Source organism: Lepeophtheirus salmonis, chromosome 5 (assembly GCF_016086655.4).
Source record: "Lepeophtheirus salmonis chromosome 5, UVic_Lsal_1.4, whole genome shotgun sequence".
NCBI classification, from domain to species: domain Eukaryota; kingdom Metazoa; phylum Arthropoda; class Copepoda; order Siphonostomatoida; family Caligidae; genus Lepeophtheirus; species Lepeophtheirus salmonis.
Window position 1 is genome coordinate 42,963,425 of NC_052135.2, and position 19,391 is coordinate 42,982,815.

Here is a 19,391-nt window from a genome sequence, read left to right on the forward strand (position 1 = left end):
TTCAATTCCTTATTTTTTTTTTTTTGGGGGGGGGGAGGAGGCTACAGCCCCTCCAGCTCTCTTCCTACACACGCTTCTGCTCATAGACCTTCTCTCAATATGATTTCTCATTTTCTGCGATCTTCTTAATGTTGTGGACATGTTGAGGAGTTCTTCAAGTTTAACTGGATTGTCTCTCTCCAATACATCTACCCTTGAATAAAAACAAAGTCTGTTGTTGCCTCGAACATCAGTCTCAGATTTTTTTTAAATGTGATAAATGTTATGTAACACCCGATATTATTATGTAATATGCATTAGAAGTACCTCATACATACAAAAGTCTTTGATGTTGTTATTGAGTTGCTCTCCTTGAGTCTCTAATTGAACAAATAATGATGTATTTATGTTCTGTGATGGTTCGTTTCCTATTAACAATCAGGAGCGGCGTCTGCAAGGTGTGTGATGGAATTTTTTTTTTAATTGTGAATAGCTGAGTTATTTAAATTTTACCGAAAAATTTTATAATTTAAAATATTTTGATTTTTTAAATTTTTTTTTCGAAAATTCATTTTTTTTTTGAATAGCTATAGATTTTGGATTTTTTTTTCCAAAAAGTTTTATATTTGAATTTCTTGTGAATAAGAATGGATTTTTCAATTTTTTTTTAAACAAAAATATATTCTATCCACATTCTTATATTCATGTTTAAAGTAATAATTTTTAAAATGTCATTTAAAACTTAATTAATGGCGTAAAAAGGTTAAGTGATTTTTTCTGGACAGATTTGTGCCGATATTTCGGCCCAGACCTCGATCTGAGACAATAAATCCAAATTTAATCGTATTCAAATTGTAAACCGATTTATGGTCTCAATATATAGCTCAATTTTCTCCCCCATATATAATGTTTTGTATAAGTATGATTTTTAGAACTAATCTTACTTCATATGACGTCATCAACTATTCATCTATGGAGTTGATCAAGACTGAATCGATACCAAATTGGTTTGGCCCTTCAAAAGTCATAATACTCTCAGACAGGTGTAGTATTTATCTGACCAATAACCAAGACTAGCTTTGATATACTTTCTCTGACCAGGGGCGTTCGCAATAGGTGGGTTGGAGGGGCTATTTCTGAAAAAAAAATAATAAAAAAAATTATACTTGAAATATAATTTTTCAATTTTTATTTTTTGTAAATAGTTGAGGATTTTTGAATTTTTTTTTCGAAAAACATTTCATATTTTAAATATTTTTAGTAAAAAATTAAATAAAATAGTCATACTAAAGATTTCAACAAAAGTTTTAAAGGTTCCCTTGAGCATCGATTCAGTTGTCACTCATAAATAAATTCAATTGTGTATATGGTATAGGGCAATGTGGAAAATCGGGCATTTTGCAAAATGTCTGGGCAATGTGGAAAATGCCTGTTAGAGCAGGAAATTGTGCAAAATGCCCAGGAAATCCATAAAATTCCCAATGGATTGATCAATGGTCATTTTAATTTCATTTATATATTAGGGTGAAATTATTGTGACTAATGAAATTATCAAATACTAAGTAAATTTTTATTAAAGATTTGATTATATTGCAAACAAAATGATACTGTAGTATATTTTCATTGAATTTATATTGTATTAACAAAATCTACACTTTTATTTACAGTAAATTATAATTGAAATCGACTTTAATAATTCGATATGGCTCCCCTCAGCCTCAATGACAGCCTCCACTCTTTTTTGAAAGCTTCATAAACCTTACTGATGTATTCTTTTGACCAATAATCAAATGCGGCCTTGTTGGATAACTCCAAGGATCTTACAGACCCGTTATGCTTGTCACAAACAGTTCCCTCGATCTTTGCTTAAATCCAAAGGATTAAGATCGGGGAACTGGGTGGCCACATGTTTTTCGACACATTCAAAAGAAGTTTTTCTCTAGACAACATCTTTTATGAAAAAAAAATTGTCAAGAGAGACCCAATTCTATTTTGCAAAATATACCTTGGGCTACAGATTGTGCAGGACAACAGCTGGTCCCTTACGGGGATCAAAACTTATCGTCTCCATTATCCCAAGTATCAAGGGCCCCTACTGACATCCTATGATACACCCTGACCCACAGGTTGTGCAAGTGAACCACTGGTCCAAAAGGTGGTTCATATCCACCGCCACCACTTCCCTGAGTATGAATGACCCCTTTTGATATCCTATAATACACCCTATCCACGGGTTACGCAAGTGAACTACTTGTTCACAAGGTGTATCAAAACCTATCACTGCCGCTATATAGAGTATCAATGACCCCTTTTGATATCCTATAATAGACCCCACCCACGTGTTACACAAGTGAACTGCTTGTCCACAAGGTGTATCAAAACCTATCACTGCCGCTATATAGAGTATCCAGGACCTCTTTTGATATCCTATGATACACCCACATCCACAGGTTGTGCAAGTAAACTACTGGTTCAAAAGGCGGATCATTAAGTACCACCACCGCTTCGCTGAGCATCAAAGAACCCTTTTGATATCCTATAATACATTCCAGCCCATGGGTTGTTCAAGTGAACGGCTGGTTGAAAAAGTGGTTCATTAGTCACCGCCACCACTTCATTGAGCATCAAGAACCTTCATTATTCTCACAACTCAAGGGATTGAACTTTTGTGAGTATTATACTTAGTGGGCTATGTATAGGTATGTTTAACTTTGGAGGTGGTTAATGACCGTCATGCAGCTCCTCTGTAATAGGAGGGCTCAGATGTTTTTTGATATTAAGATCTAAACTGAAAAGGTGAGCAATTTGAATGAACGTGATAAAATGAAGGTATATCAGGATGACTACAGCAACAAAAAAAGATCTAATAAAAATTAATATTATATATATAATATTCTAAACATAAACACATTCACCAAATAAACAACTTCTTTAGCATGTTGTGCTATTATGGCACTTTCTATTAAAGAGGTGTCCTTTTTTTTTTTTTTTTTTTTTTTTTTTTTTTTGCAGAAGCGCTTATTTGTTGTGTGTTTTTATATGTCTGTAAAATATAGATCACGGGGTTTTCGTTTCGCAACTTTGTTTATAACTTTTATGTGATTAAATGTCACGACAGCTAAGCTGTCTCAAAGATTCTTCAAATTGTCAGGGTTACCATGTTGTTTTTTGGATTAATTTATTTTATAAATCTACAGAAAGTGCTTAGAACTTACAACTGTATTCATTATATTAGATAATTTGTTGTTATAAATTAGAACATATTACGGTGAATGTTAACCTCTGCAATAGTTATCATCAAAATGAGTATTTGTTTGAGTTGAGGGGGATGAAATTAAGGTTATACCTACTCGTAACAATATATATATCATCATCAAATCCTGCCTTGACCTTACAAACATACAAAAGTATTTCGAAAGAAATTTAATTAAAAATAACAAAACGGGGTATTATCTTACCTCTGTGTGTATGTACGAGTAATATGTGGCAGAAGACGGGAAGACAATGAATTATAGTATATACCTATACAAAATTACATTACATACTATTTAGAAGGAGCATTTACATAATATGTACATAAGTTAGCAACTACATAATAAGAGGTGAGTTAACGCAAAAACAGTCTTGAACAAAAATCAAGAAAAGGTGAAAATATGACCAATTTATTTTTATATTATATATAGAGTGATGAGAACCTTGTGTATTGTGGACATGTTACAAAAAAAGAAACCGAAAATTAACATGGTAACCCTGAAAATTTGAAAACTGTTTTGGCAATTAATTAGATCAGCTACAATCAGCTGTGACAAGAGAGAAGAACTACTCCGATGTCGATCCTCAATTCTATTCAGAGTCCAACAAGGACTTACAATAATAGCTTCACAATAAATCCTCAAGGTTTCTATCCGTCTTTTATAAAGCCACACGAATGTTCAAGCAGGTTTTGAATATAATTGAATGCATTAGAAAAGCTGGATACTCAGGAGTTAAATAATAATGACAACAGCTGATGAAAATAAAATTCCTTTTCCAAATTACCAATTCCAAAAAAAGTGGACCAGCTAAAAAATACACACAATTTACATCACTACATATATACTTCATATCTGAACTTATATTGATCAATTATAGGTTTTGAATCCAAATCTCTGTGATATGGTGATCTACTCAAGAATGCCAATTATAGTTTATAGCCTTCATTAAATTTATGGGACTAAATTTGGCACAGACAAAAAACAAATATATCAATTTATGTAAATATGCCTATAAATTTATCCTAATCTTAGTGTAATTTAGTGCCTGAATTACATTTGTACTTTTTAATAAATTATAATCAGTTTATATCTACAAATTAATCTGATTTAATCCCTTGGAGGAGTTGCATATTGCACTTCAACTAACAAAATTCATCGTCACAAAAAAAAATCTAGAAATTATTAAATTTATTTGATAGTGTTTTTTTGGGCCAAATTAAGTATTAAAAAAAAAAAAAAAGTTTTTAAATGTATGGTATATTACAGTATTCTCAACTCATCACAGAAGTTTGAATTCAAAGCCTATAATTGACTGAAATATGAAGAATATATGTTGTAAAAAAGACATTATTTGGCATTTCTCATTTTTTTGATTTTTGCGGCAAATTGTTTCTTTGTTAACTCTTGAAACTCAATTCTACCTACATAAATGATTATGCAAATTAAGCACACCCCTACCACATGTAACTACATAAGTATATTGTAAATGCTATTTTTATCACTTTCACATCCTCATTCATTAGCAAAACTCCATAATATATCTGTAGAACTACATGTTTTTAATACGTCTATATATTACATAAATAGGTATTTATGAACGGAATAATGTCCTTTTGATTAAGTTTTGTAATTATGTTAAGCTTGACAGTTAAATTTTCATTCTAAGGATCTATCCGAGAAATACTAAGATTCTTAGTAAACAATAAATACTGTGAAACTTTAGTTGTTACTTTAATACTTAAAGAAGGAAAAATACATTTTAAGCTAGTCTTACCATATCATCTTTATTCTAATTTTTATCGTTAAAGTTGTGGGTTGTTTTTTAGAGCCTTCAGGTGTTATTTAATTAAATTCTATAATCGATCCAACTTGCAACAAAAAAAACAACTTAAATGGTGACGAATGAACAACCAATCATGTATGGATATATCGCATAACTTTGATTGGCATAAGTCATAAAAAACTTTTAACAGAGTGATAGAGTGATTCTTCATTCAATTTGTATTTAATTTCGTATTAAGATATAAGTATAATGAAATAACTATATATAATTAAATTATGCTTATATATATAATGTAATAATTATAATCGGGAAATCCTGAAAATCTCCGTAGTTGTAAAACCCAGAGGAAATGAGATCCCGTTAAAGAACTCCTAGTATGTATTAGTTTTGGATTCAGTCTATAACGATCCAGCTTAGGCAATTTTGAGTAATTGAATATTGAGTATATTCGAGTTGAAGTTATGGCAAAATTTTGCCCATACCCATTGAATTAAAAAAATCTATTCTTATGACTCCAGTATGTTCCAAGTTCCAAAACTGATAGATTTTTCCATCGTAAGGTTAATTTTATAAGCTTTTGTTGGTCAAATTGAACACCTATGGCCAAAGTGTCGTAGTTTGGAGACCCTAATATATACAACAGCATATTATAAAAGCTAAAAATGAGAGCAATGTTTTTGTTTTCAAATTAACGAAGCAGGAATACGCAATAAACTTTACATAGAAACAACTTGAGATGCGATCAAATTATATATTTAAATTGTTCGAGTTTAGTTGTGTATTTCAATTAATATCTATTTCCGGCAAGTTGACGTAATTTTCAGTAAATTGTTGACTTTAGTTGAAAAGTCGAGTTTTTTCCGAGTTCGAATAATCATCGAATCTATCACTAAAAAATTTATATGTAAATATGCCCACTTCAATTATAGGATATACATACAATGGTGGGACTATTCAAGTAGAGTCGAATTTTACAAATAATATTTCGGGCAAGTTTGTTTAATTTTCAGAAATTGTCAGCTTTAGTAGTAAAGTTGATTTTTTTTCTGGAGTTCGAGTAATACACGAATTCAAGACCACTGTGCAGTGAAAATAGTTTTTTATGTTTAAACTGTAACTAGAATATGGAAATAGGCACAAAGAAGATGAGGTATTTGATTATCTCCTGCAAATACACATATACAATACATACACCTACTTAAAAACAGAAAACACTCTGAGAACAAGGTTAAACGACGTTCCTATCCCTTTACTTACCTAAGTACATAAGTAGTAGAATGCTCCGTTTTTGGGTTATTGTTTTTCTTCACTACACAAATACTTTTTCTGCTGATGACAATAAAAAAATTGACTTTGTTATAGTGCGATACATTTCATGGCGTTTTTGGCGCTGTGCTGGCTATTTTAGGTTGGAAAAATTTTTACTTATTATATTTTATCGTTTTTCATAACTTAGAGGGACTACGTTGTGTTTCATGTGCGGTTTCCCTATTTTATCACGCCAAACATATCAAAATTTAATCATACTTAAGATGATAGTTGATGAAAAGAAAGGTGAAACATTATGTTATGTTTGATAAAACGTGGAAAATTGCAAATAATGAAGCACATCTTAGAGCCCTGAAATGATTAAAAACAAGGTGTACAATATGTTAAACTGATGAGCTGAATGCTAAAAATATTACAAATTACAACTTATTACTCATAGTTTCATATTTTAAGGTACAACAGCCCTACAAAGTCCCAACTTTGACCTCTCATGTACTATTTTTCGGACTAAAATATCCTGTTACACGCCCAAAATGGCCTAAGAGGTCTACAACCTTGCCAATGTAAGTTTTGGATTGTTGCAAACAGAAAAAGTGTATGTGCAGAGGCAAAAAAAAAAAAACTATTAACCCAAAAACGGGACAGTCTAATAAATAGATAATGTTAAGATTATTTTTATATTCATAAAATCCACACCAATACATAAGTAGAGAAGAAGAAGCACTTTTAAATATTTGGAATAATGGGCATATAAAATACCTACATTATATATTTTAGTCACAATCCTAAGTCATTAACCTATTAATGGTTATTATGTTATTTACATGATTTTTGAGGGTGTCAGTGATCCTTATTATAGGTAGGTAGGTAGGGAGAGAGAGAGAGTTGAAACTTGTGTAAGTTGACACACTTCTATTGTGTAGTCAGTTTCTAGGAGTGGTGTTGCAGCACTTTTATAGAATATCCCTCTATTAGTACAGGTCGTTCAGGTAAATCCGGACCACCTTTAACGGCACCTCATCAATAAGGGTAGTAAGCAGAGGTTTTGAAATTTTATATATAAGTTCTAATAAAAAAAAGATACACCCTTAGAAAGGAAGGACAGGCTATACTTTTTTCATTAATTATTATTACCATTCAAAACTCTAAACTGGAATACAAGAAAAGTGGCCAGTTTCTCCGACAGGAGTGTAAATGTTTATAGGCAGACTCCCTTCCAAAATTTAAATATTATCTTAAATTCTTAAGCCATTTATATTCAGTAAAATATAATTTATTTATTATCAATTTAATAGTTAAATACTGTTGATCGGTAAAGTATTTAGTACTTATATTAGTGTTTGAAGTGAAAGAATACCTGAAATGGAAATTGAAAGACCTCAAACTTATAACTGAGGATCAATATTGGGCCAAATATGCGATAACTTTTTTGTCCGCTAGGGGAACGTGTAAACTTTAATTCTACTTTATAGCTAACTTACTATACAAACTCCAAGAATTCACTCTGTTAACTAAATTAACAAGGTGCATTTTGGAAAAAGTTGGGGATATTACTAAAATAAAGTGACAATATCTAAAAGTTTTTTTTATGGCAATTTTTTATGACTTTGATTGGAGCAACATATAAAAAAAGGGGAAATATGTTCTTTTCTAATGTGTTGTGAGCAGAGAAATAGGCGAATCCAAAGAACAAAGAAATAGTTGGAGATTAAAAGAGGATCACGAATGAAATAATATATATTTTCGGTTAAATTAAACCAAATACTCTAATATTGGGAATTTCACTCCTCTTCACATATGTACAACGTTTACTTTTGGGAGGTTACAAAACCACTCAGAATAAAAGCTGTGTCCCTTAAATTCTTCAACTTATGTCCATCATCCACCACATCACATCAATCTGTTTTTCCTCTCATGACCCATGATTTTATTCATTGTAATTCATTTTTTTTATTTTGGCAGGGACTCAAGTCTATTAGAGTAGCTGCAATTGCTTTGAAAGTCGTGTGAGACTTAGTGTTAAGGATCATTGAGAAAAAAAAAACTTTTATAAAAATAATTCAATGTCCATAAATTATGAAAAGGGCGTGTTGTAAAGTGAATATTTTTAATAGCATGAAGAAAGGATCACAGTGTGTTTTAATTCTTCTATCCACAAAATATCCTTCTAATCGTACACTAATGTACAGAGTGTCAAAAATTTATTGTCACTTATTGAAAGTTTAAATGTTATACTTATTTACAAAAAATTTCTAAGAAAAACAGTTATTATCATTAACAAAGGTGGGAAGTTGGACTCGAGACATGGGACTTGACTTGGAATCGAGTCCATATTTTCTAAACTTGCAACTCGACTTAGTTACACAATGCAATACTCGATAGTTGATCTTTACCGCAAAACTAAGTATTGTGATTCGACTTGGACTAAAATTAGTTTTTTTTAAGGGATATAAAGTACTCAGCTTTCAAATGATTTAACACATGTTTCAGTTAGAGTACAAATATTAATGCAGACACAATAAAGATAACGGATAATAAATTTATTTTTTGTCAGGAAGCAATAACCCCCAAAACCATAAGTTGAGCGGGATTGTTTTGTCCGATACACACCAGTAATATCGTCCGAGGATGATGCCAGGTACCTGTCATGACAAGTGATATAAACTTAATCAATAGTAAAAATTATTGACCCGTATCCTGAAAAACAGTTAACGATCTCCTTGCATTGGGGTGTCTATTTCTCTATAAGATTGATGGTAAACATTGATTGTCTCAATCCATGCATCTAGAACCGTCGAGTAATAGTTGTTCTCAAAACATTGTTATTTTGGGCATCGTTGGATCCCCTTTGATTGCCTCTGGACATCGGAATTAAGTCTACCACACCGGCGGCGGAATGTATTTGTAAGTTGGGGAGGGTAATTATAAATGGTGGAGATATCAGGGGCGTTTTTATATTTTTTTTAGGGGAGGGTCTTCTTTTTTTCTTTTCTTTTTCGACTGATTTTTTAAAATTCCAAATTTGAATGAATAACATTTTTGTAAAAGACAAATATAACTTTTTCTCAAAATTATGACATTTATAATTTTTTAGACCAGACGAACATTTTTTATTCTATTATCGTGGGGGAGGGGATGCAATTACCCTTTGGTCCCCATGTTCTGTTGTCACTGGTCTACTAGTTACTTAGAAAGATTAAAAACCTCTTTGTAACTGTTTCCATACGTTTCTCGATCCCCTGGACTGTTCGGATATTTACTTTGACCGTGTCAGCAATCTCCCTATTTAACCGTTACAATACAATTTAATAAACTATATGTTATTTTTGTAATATTTTTATCGGTTTCTTTTTTAAAAAGGAACATATGGTCTAACATTTGAGTAACGATATGTTATAAAATTGAGAATATCAATGGCTTCTTTATAATTTTCATAAATATCCATAAGATCATAACTTTAATGAAGTAATATGTGCCACCCTGTACACATTATTTTCTACATGAATATGTTTATATTTATATATTTTATCATGTTTTTTTCCCTGTATAAATTCAATATCGAATTAAAGGTTATTTAATTGATAATAATAATAGTAAATAAATAAAGCTTGTGATAACCTTAGTCAATAGTCAAGGGCTTTCAAAAAAGAAAAAGAAATGAACAGGAATAATAGCAAATGTTTTGACCATTTGATTTTTTTTTTAAATCCAATGAATGCATTGAAATGCATACCTAAACAGAATGATGTAATTCAAACATTGCGAAGGGATTATCGGGCGTTCCGAAAAATTAGTGTATAAAGTTGTAAAAAATATGACATAAATCTTTTGTAGGGCTTTTTGTAGTTGTAACATTAACAGTATTTTTACTAGAGTTGTAGAAAATATGAACTGGCGGTGCGCTAAAAAAGGAAACCAAAAATCAGCATGGTAATCCTGACAATTTGAAGAGGTCTGTTGAGAAGAACAGCTTAAATGTCAAGATGTTTCATTAGATTAGATGATTGTAGCTAGGAGATGAAGATAATAAATACAAATCCCACTCGATATATAGAAAAACCATCTGTAAGAATTACTCCGTTGTTGATCCTTAACTATACCGGAGCTCCACAAGGACTTACAATTTCGGTTCATCATACCTTTTAAAAAATTATTAAAGAAAAGTTGTCTGAATTTAATTTACACTCGGTATAAATATATATGATTTGCACCTTATTACAAATAAAAATAATACATGACGTGGTGTTATTCCACTCTTAGTATAAAAATATTTAAACTGTATTATTTTGTGAGACGTCATTTTTTTAAAGCATTTATTAGTGTTATGAATTTAGATTTGTTTAGCCATAAATAGCACTTGTTAAGTATTGAACAATTTTTACTATTAAATGAAGAATTGCTGTCCATGTACCAACTGATTTCGGATCTTTTTTTTCTATATATTTTCTTGGAAGAGGAAAGATTGAGAGATACAGTAAGATCACTTCGTTGTAAGATATCATCATTGTGATACCTATAACTCATGAAATATGGAATCCCAATGGTATCTCTCAAACATCAACAATTCCTATATAGTCTTTTCTTCCTATCGATTTTATAGGAAGAGATGGTTAACTCAATAACTCTATATTTATCATACTTCATATATTGTTTTGGCTCGATACCAATACTTTCGTATTAGTTATGTTACCAAAATTGGTATTTTGATACTTTTCGACTAATTATTTCGACTAAAATGTTGTTCAAATCAATTCACACGCACTTGCAAGAGTGCTCGCAGGATTTTTTGTTGGGGTGGGGGGGATGGTAATTTCAGAAATTTGATGAATAATATTATATAGAAAAACCTTGTTATGGGGAGGGATTACGTTATCGGCGGAACAATATTTTTTAAATGGAAATGGTTATGCATAATAAAATCATAGGGGAAATACAGCACTCTCTTTCACTTTATAATGACGTCATTGACGGCATTTATTTGGGTAAATGTAATACAAAATAAAAAGGTAATAATTTAAATTTGCTTTATTGATTAATTCATTATTAATTAAAAATTATATTTCTGTTTTTCGAAAATCGTTGCTGACTAACATTGCTGCAATTTCCCATTTCAATTTGGTATAGTGCCATTTTAAATGTCTCAATACTTTAGTCCACTGTAGTACCATTATACTGAACATCCTTAATTGTATAAATGAGTTTCTGAAGCCTCAATTTGAGCAACTTGACTGATTTTTTTACCTCAATAATATTTTGGAACTGTTACAAATATACGATTGGTGGATTATTAAACAAAAACAAATGCTAATTTCTTATTTAAGAACTTCCAGTGTTACAAACATATTGCCTCATCGAAAAGTGCCAGAGGTGTTTTATAAAGAGAATAATTCATTTCTTTATAAAGATCATCAATTATATTGAATTCAAAGATGTCTCAATTTCCATCATCTCATTATTAAAATAAAAAAAAAACAAAAAAACAATAACATAATTTTCCAAAAACAGGAAACACTATTCTGGTATAAGCCTTACAATATGAAATACCAACTGATTTTGGACATTTTTGTATTTTCCATATTGAAGGTTGGGAGAATGATACAAAACAAACTCCTATCTTTCATCATGATGGTGTGTTGTTTATATTAATTTGAATCCGAGTGACATTCATTTTCTAATTTATATTATCTGTGCACATAAATGTCCTTGCTTTTTGACGTTTACCTTGGACGCACGGTATATACATAAAATAACTCTTTTATTTATATATAAATATTCTTCTTCTTTACATTTAGAAAATAAATTATAGTATGAGCTTAAATGAAGAAAAAAAAAAGTCATTTTAAGGGTCGAAAGGGCGTTGAACTAAGGAGCAAGAAGTATAATTATAAAAAAGGGGGACTCTTACCCCCTACGCACACACACATTATCTCATAATTGATATTAACATGTCAAAGGCATGACAAGGTATAAATAAAGGCAGACATACTAAGCACATTTTGTAACTATTAAAATAAATATAATTTGCAAACTCATTTTTTCTTCTTCTTCCCAATTGAGCTCTTACTTTGATGCATTGATTTATGATTCTTTGCATTTATCTAAAATACTATATACGGAAAACATACATAAGCATTATCAAACATAGACAATCTAGCCCATACTTCAATACATCTAATTTGGCCCCATTTTACTCCATACTACTAGGAATAATAGTACTGAAACAGGGGCGCCCGTAGAATTATATATAAATATTTTTTTTAGATTTTATAATTTAAAAAAAAAATTCCAAAAATTTCAATTTTTTTTCTAAAAAATTGTAGGCCTTACAAGTAATTTTTGGGGTGAAACAGACCATTTTAACTTTAAAAAAAGTAATTTTTGGGGTGAAACAGACCATTTTAACTTTAAAAAAAGTAATTTTTGGATATATATTTGCACGTTTTAAGCCACTTGTACTCCTTCAAATGTGATGCTATGAGTCAAAAACTGTACTCCTTCTATTTTTTAATAGATTTGGTTTATGTGTAAAAAATATTTGGTACATTGTTTTTAATCATTTAATGGGTCTACTAGTATTATAGGGATACATCAATCAACAATTTGCCCGATTACATATTAATCGGCCAATTATTAATTAATTTTATAGTAAAAAATAAAATACAATAAAAATAAGGCCAGTATATAGCATAAATATTTATAACATAGCTTTGCACAGTTTCTCACTTAGTTACTTTCCAGCTGTTAGAAGAGGAGGATACATGTCACGGCATATGCTGCAAATGTCTTAAGCCAGTAGTAGCTGAATAATAAAAAAAAATAATTTGCAGAATTTTTTTGATTACTGATTAATCAGTATCATGTGCTTAATGATTTGCGGTTTCCTTGTTTTTTTAAATATAAAGAGAAGCTATAAAGAATCATTTTGCTCTATATCAAGAGATAGTGGTTAAAGAAAAGTGAGGAACATTATCACGAACACGGGACAGCCTAATTAATATGTGTAAGGACTCAAAATCTGTTTCAAAATACATATATATATGTATTATTTATGAAAAGAACTATAGTACTCAAAGTATTGTAAAATAATGCAGGCAAAATTAATTATCTTAATTATATCCATTACATATTTGGACTCGGAAAGGAGAAGGTCGTTGAATGAAAGGGCATTCATTTAGGAATATTAGATATCATCTTTTTTCTTTTCTTTTCTTTTTTTTGCAGAGACAATGAGAATGCCGGTCACATGATCATCATCAAAACATCAACAACCCTATCTGTGGCGATAGGGGAAGATAGTTGACTTCTTTCACTTCTTATTAGTGGTCTGAATGTTGATTGGTTGCACACAAATTATCTGTTGCGATGCTACAATCAATCTCCTATCACGGCGTTACCTCACAAACATAAAAATTTATTGTCAGCCGTAAATTTTTCTACTCATTTTCTTCTTATCAGTGTTGTTCTGAACCTACTTGGTTGAATTGAATTTTTTCTTCTTGAGCTACACTGAACATTTCCCAACAACTAGTAATTATATAGTTAGAAAGAATTGGCTAACTACTACGAATGATTATGGTCTTTTATCTGTTTCTTATTGAAGAAGGAAAGGTTGCAAGATAGATTAGAGGTATTAATATGTAAAAAAAAATGGTCTTTTTATAAAAAAGTCATCAAAAAAGGTAAAAGGTCAGTACTAGGATACATTTAATAAAAAATAATCATAGTACAAAATTTGTACTGAACTACTTATGATCATCTCGATACAACATAACTTTTGCCCACCCACTAAAACCCACACTTATTATTGTTATTTAAGTCATAAAACACAAAAATGATCATTCAAGTTTTCAATTCCAACAGATTTGCTCTTTAAATACTTTTTAATTTAGAGCCCTATTTCGAAGTGAAATAACTATAAATGTAGATGAAAATTAAAGGTATTTATAAAAAACAGCATTCGGAAGATAAATTATTCACTTTCTTATCTTGAATGTATTTCATGCAAAATTTATCTAATCAAACAAAACTGAAGTGAAATAAAGGATTTTATTGGAAGTTAATATTTTTTGCATAGTTTTTTTTTCAATTTCTTTATATTATATTATAATTAAAAATAACCTTAAATTACAAATGGAATATATTTGCTGTCACAAAAAGTTCGATTTTGGTTGGGTATTTCAGTTTAATTATTAATCTTTTTATTAAATATATAATAGATACGCAATGTGATGCTGTATGAGAAGGGGTCGTAAACTTTAATACAATTAAGTAGATTATTTGACTAATTGTAATCAGCCATTGATTAACTCTAATTCGAATATTTTTCACATTCAATGTATTTTAGTAGTATTTAATACACATTAAGTAATTTAGTCAATTTATTTACATTTCATTGTATAACTTTTCACGTATCCTTTTTATTGTTTACTTATTAAGTTATTGAAACGTTTTTTATGAATTGTTACTATCTTTATTTTTCATCTATATAGTTTTTTGACGTCGAATAAAGCTCTGACATGTAACTAGACTAAAAAAATGTTATTTAAAAAAAGGCTTTAAAAGCCAAACCTATTGAGTTAAAAGATTTTAATGCTCATTTTCATGTTCTATGGCTATGTTTATTTCGGCAAAAATTGAAATATGTCACCAACTCCATTGAATTATTTTTTTTCCCCAGCTGTCCATTCGTCTATTTTTGCTCTCTTTGCCCGTTATGCACCTTAATTTGCTTAACTTAAATTACTTTTTGGAAATCTATGAAGATCTCTAAGGAGGTACACAATATAAAATAGAGACACGTCAGTGCTTTTAATCAAACTCTCAACCATTCCTCCCGTCCCAAAATAAATTGGTAGTATTTAGCCAATTCATACTAACTATAGAACTATTATACAATAGTTGTTGTAAATTATTCACAACACCTTAAAATGATTCGACCAATCAAATTTCAGAACACTGGTAAGGATTAAAACGCAAAAACAACGACAACTGAACAAAAATTCATGCATGAGGTAACATCGTGATCAACAACTCCATTATTCATCAATTTGTATATTCCTGTTTCGTATTAGTATTATGAACTTTAATTTGATGAAATTAAATAATTTCTTGCTAAGTTCTGAATGTCTCTAAGTGCATAATATCAAATAGAGAATCTTCCAACGGTTAGAAAGAATGTCAATAGTGGTTACTTAATATAAAATTTAGAGGTTTCCCCCAATACCTTTGTGGAAGATTTTTTATGTGGCCATTTGTAAAATATTCTTTGCTTTGGATTGTATGTTTATTTTGTTTATCCGTCAATATTCTAGGTAAATGGATATATCCTTCAATGGAGACTATAAATTAAACAATCGACGGTTCTACATTATTTAAATGATAGTTAGTAATTAGCTATTCCAAAATATATAATAATAATTCAATATTATCTGTCCAGTGATATAAATACCTGAGTAACAGTAAAATAATAAAACATTACTTACATATTTGCAATATTTCTAATGGATCCAATATTATATTATTGTCTAAATGATGCAATCTTGTTTTTTATTATCCATGTAGATTCCTCACAATTCAAAGGCTATTAATAAATTGATATCGAACAGTTTTTGACCATTGCCATAAAAACCCGCAAGAGTTAATGTTCGACATTTTCGTATAAATGTGTATAAGGGAAAATTAATAAGTTATAAAATTATGAAATTTTAAAGGAAGTAGCGTATGACGTAATGTTTATAAAATAGAGACAACCAAAGTTATAGACCAAGTAGCAAAAAAAGAGCCATTTGATGACATTTTTTTCCAAATATATTTTTGTTCCATAGGGGCGTAGAGTACACTTTAATAATAATTATAACTTTATCCATGAATTCACTCCTTCAACTTAATTAACATGGTGAATTCTTTGAAATAAAAAATAAAAAATGGCATATTTCATGCAGGAGAATGACAGAAAATGATAAAGTGAGTGGGACAAATGATACAAATAGGATAAAGAATCTGCTTTAGCTAATAGGTGAGTTTCCTCAATTTGTTTTTTTTTAACTTTGGAACCCATAATGAGATTTCCATAAGGCTGAAATAGATAAAAATCTTCATTCTCTTACAATGAACAACAGCTATATAAAAAGTATAAATGTTTCAACATCAGCTAAAGGAAAGAAGCTGAAAGGTTAACATTTCAATCAATCATCAAAGTCAGTCATAGTTGAACATCCATTCCTATTTTGAATTGCAAATTATTATATTAATGAAGTTTCTAACCTGTCAATGTAAGAATAACACACAAATGTGACTCCATATACCCCTTTTGTGAGCTGAAATCTTTTCTCAATCATTTGCAAATCTTTTTGCCTCTATGTATTTCTTTCACTATTGTAAGTAAGCAGATGAGTGGATTCGATTTCTACATTTGATAACCTCGTAGAAACTTAATTTACCAAAATCTTCATTTGATTTTCGACTTGTAGCTCAACATCAGTTAATCGTAACTGTGTGGTAAATACTTGATAATCGCAAATTAGTGGTTTTGTACTGTCTCTGGCTTGTCCGAGTATCTCGACTTTTTTATATACTTCTTATTTGGGCATCCAATAATATCTACATCGACTCAATCTCAAATGTTTTAAGTGGTTACGTCAGAAAGTTAGATTAATTTTTTTAATACATAGAGTTTTATTGGGAACTGGCCATAAATTTAAAAAAATACTTACTTCACAATATCCAAAATCTTTCTGTATGTACCATTTATGTTCTTTTCAAAACAACGAATGCAGTTTCCCCATTACTGACAAAGTGTATCATCAAAACCAATATTCCAGAAAGGAAGTTTTAACATCGTCTCCTCTACTCCCTGATGTCCAGAGTGCTTTTATTCTAATATCATGTAATCAATGAAGAAATATACACCATAGATTCCCATTTTCAACTTGAAGAAATAACATAACAAATGTATCCGATCCTTGACTTATGTAACACCAAAATGAAATCTTGATTTAAAACTGTGGGATTTATATAATTCACAAATTCTAAAAATCCTACCTCATTGATTTCAAGTCCTTTTCATGGTATTTGTCTTGATCATTTTTACTTCTCATTGTACAACAAATACAAGTTTACTCCAGTATTTTTGGTATACTATGTGAGTTGTAGGCGCGTCCTTATATTGGTTAAATATTGCAACCTTTCCTTTTTATAAAAGAAACAGATAAAAGGTCCAAAATCATTTGGTAGTAGATAGCCAATTCTTCCACACTACTGAATTATCATTAAATAATTGTTGTGAATTATTTATAGAAGCTTAAATAGAGAGAGTTCGAATACAATAAAAATCAAAGTTCAGAATAAAACTGATATGGGAGGGAAAAGAAGTATAAAAATCGACAGCCAATCGACAGTGTAAATTTGAGTAAAGTAACCACTATATATAGTCTATTTGGCCTCTCATTATTTTGCTCAATGACCATTATCCACCTTGCAAATAAGAAAAAACTTAGATTGAGTATTTTTACTTTATTGATCATTAATATAACAAACATTAAAAACATATTATAACTTCATAAAATAGCAAGACATATTAATGTCTTATTTTTGTACTTTTTAGGAGAGAATACACTCAGTGGAGAGAGAATAATCGATTAGTGATTTTCATTATCACATCGATTTCTTTGTCGTACTTCCATAGCTAGCTCTCCGTTGATCGTTTCTGGAGCTGATCTCCTTGGAGGATGAAGAAGATGAGGTCGAGGCTAGAGATAGGGATGAGGAGTACTCATGTCTGTATTTGAGTCGAGATCCACAGACGGAGTTTGCTTTGTTATACTATTTTGTACCAGATGATTATGATAATAATAAATTAATTATTTTGTCAAAGCATGCAAATTAATTATGTACTTACATTGATGTACATTCCCTCAGCATACATGATGTTGTATTTTTTGAGTTTTTGACTAGCTCTTTTTAGGATGTTGATGTGACGAAGGCTTTAAATTGTATCGTATTGATCATTTGAAAGTTGTTTCTTTATATACTCAAAAGAAAAAAAAATCGTTTACAAATTTATTTACATAAGTAGATAATTTTTTTTTCTTTTTCTACATAACACTTTTAACTTGAAGAAAAAATAACATACAATCATGTTTTTGTTATGTTCAAATGTTTAAATATATATGTATAAGTATTTACAGACTTTAAGGAATGAAATATTTATATGTTAATTATTTCGATTGTTTTCTTTGAAAAAATTATCTGTTTTATTTGTTAAATAATGTAGCTTATTTAGAAGTAAATTCGAATGTTATTTGAGTAGTTTAACTCTACCTATAATGTCTTACGCATTATATTTGATATATCAGTTTTTCAATCATCGATTTGAGCCATTAGAAAATCTTTGAGCTAAAAATGTTAACTGAATTATCTGTAATTCAATTGGAATACTCTTTTATTGTGGTTTTTTGATAAGTACATTTTTTGTTCACAGGGTTGAAGATTGAGAAATTGTTGGAAATATGTTACAAATGTATTAAGATCTGCCAAGATTGATCAAATGAACTCAGCGCCTTTTTTGTTGAAAGGACGTCCATTTTCGGGGAAAAATATGTTTTTCTCTTATTTACATTAATTCAACATTACATATCATTCAACTAAATTAAAAGTTGTTCAATTCAAAAATCATATCAAGTCTTTAAAAAATAGTTAACAGTATTTGGATCAAAAACTTTTGCATGCACTTAGCACTTAACAGAAAAAAAAATTCAAATTTCTTACTAATAACTTGTCCACATCTGGAAAGATGTATTTGCATACACGTAAGTTATAATCGAAAAAGTGCTACAACCACGTTTACTTCTTCCGAAAAATTACAAATCTAATTTGATAGGTATTATATGGAGAAGATCATTCATTTTTTATAGGAATCATCAAAATAGTAAGTTACTTTGAATAAAAAAATTCTCAATTTCCAACGGAAAATTCAAAAATCTACTATTTTGACCGATTTTCAAAAAAATAAAAAACTCTTCATTTTTGTTCTCAGAAATAGACATGGAATTTAATTTCAAAAAATCAGAAAGTTATGTCCACGTAAAAATCTAGTGGCTATAATTATA

General features: G+C 29.9%; 1 long non-coding RNA gene across 1 annotated transcript; it reads right to left on the minus strand.

Annotated features, from left to right (window-relative positions):
* Positions 1 to 17,781: 17,781 nt before the first annotated feature.
* LOC121118350 (uncharacterized) lies at positions 17,782 to 18,274 on the minus strand. Its single transcript, XR_005864408.1, has 2 exons — positions 18,182 to 18,274; positions 17,782 to 18,105 (listed from the first exon to the last, which is right to left on the minus strand). It is a non-coding gene; the product is annotated as an uncharacterized lncRNA (long non-coding RNA).
* Positions 18,275 to 19,391: the final 1,117 nt, after the last annotated feature.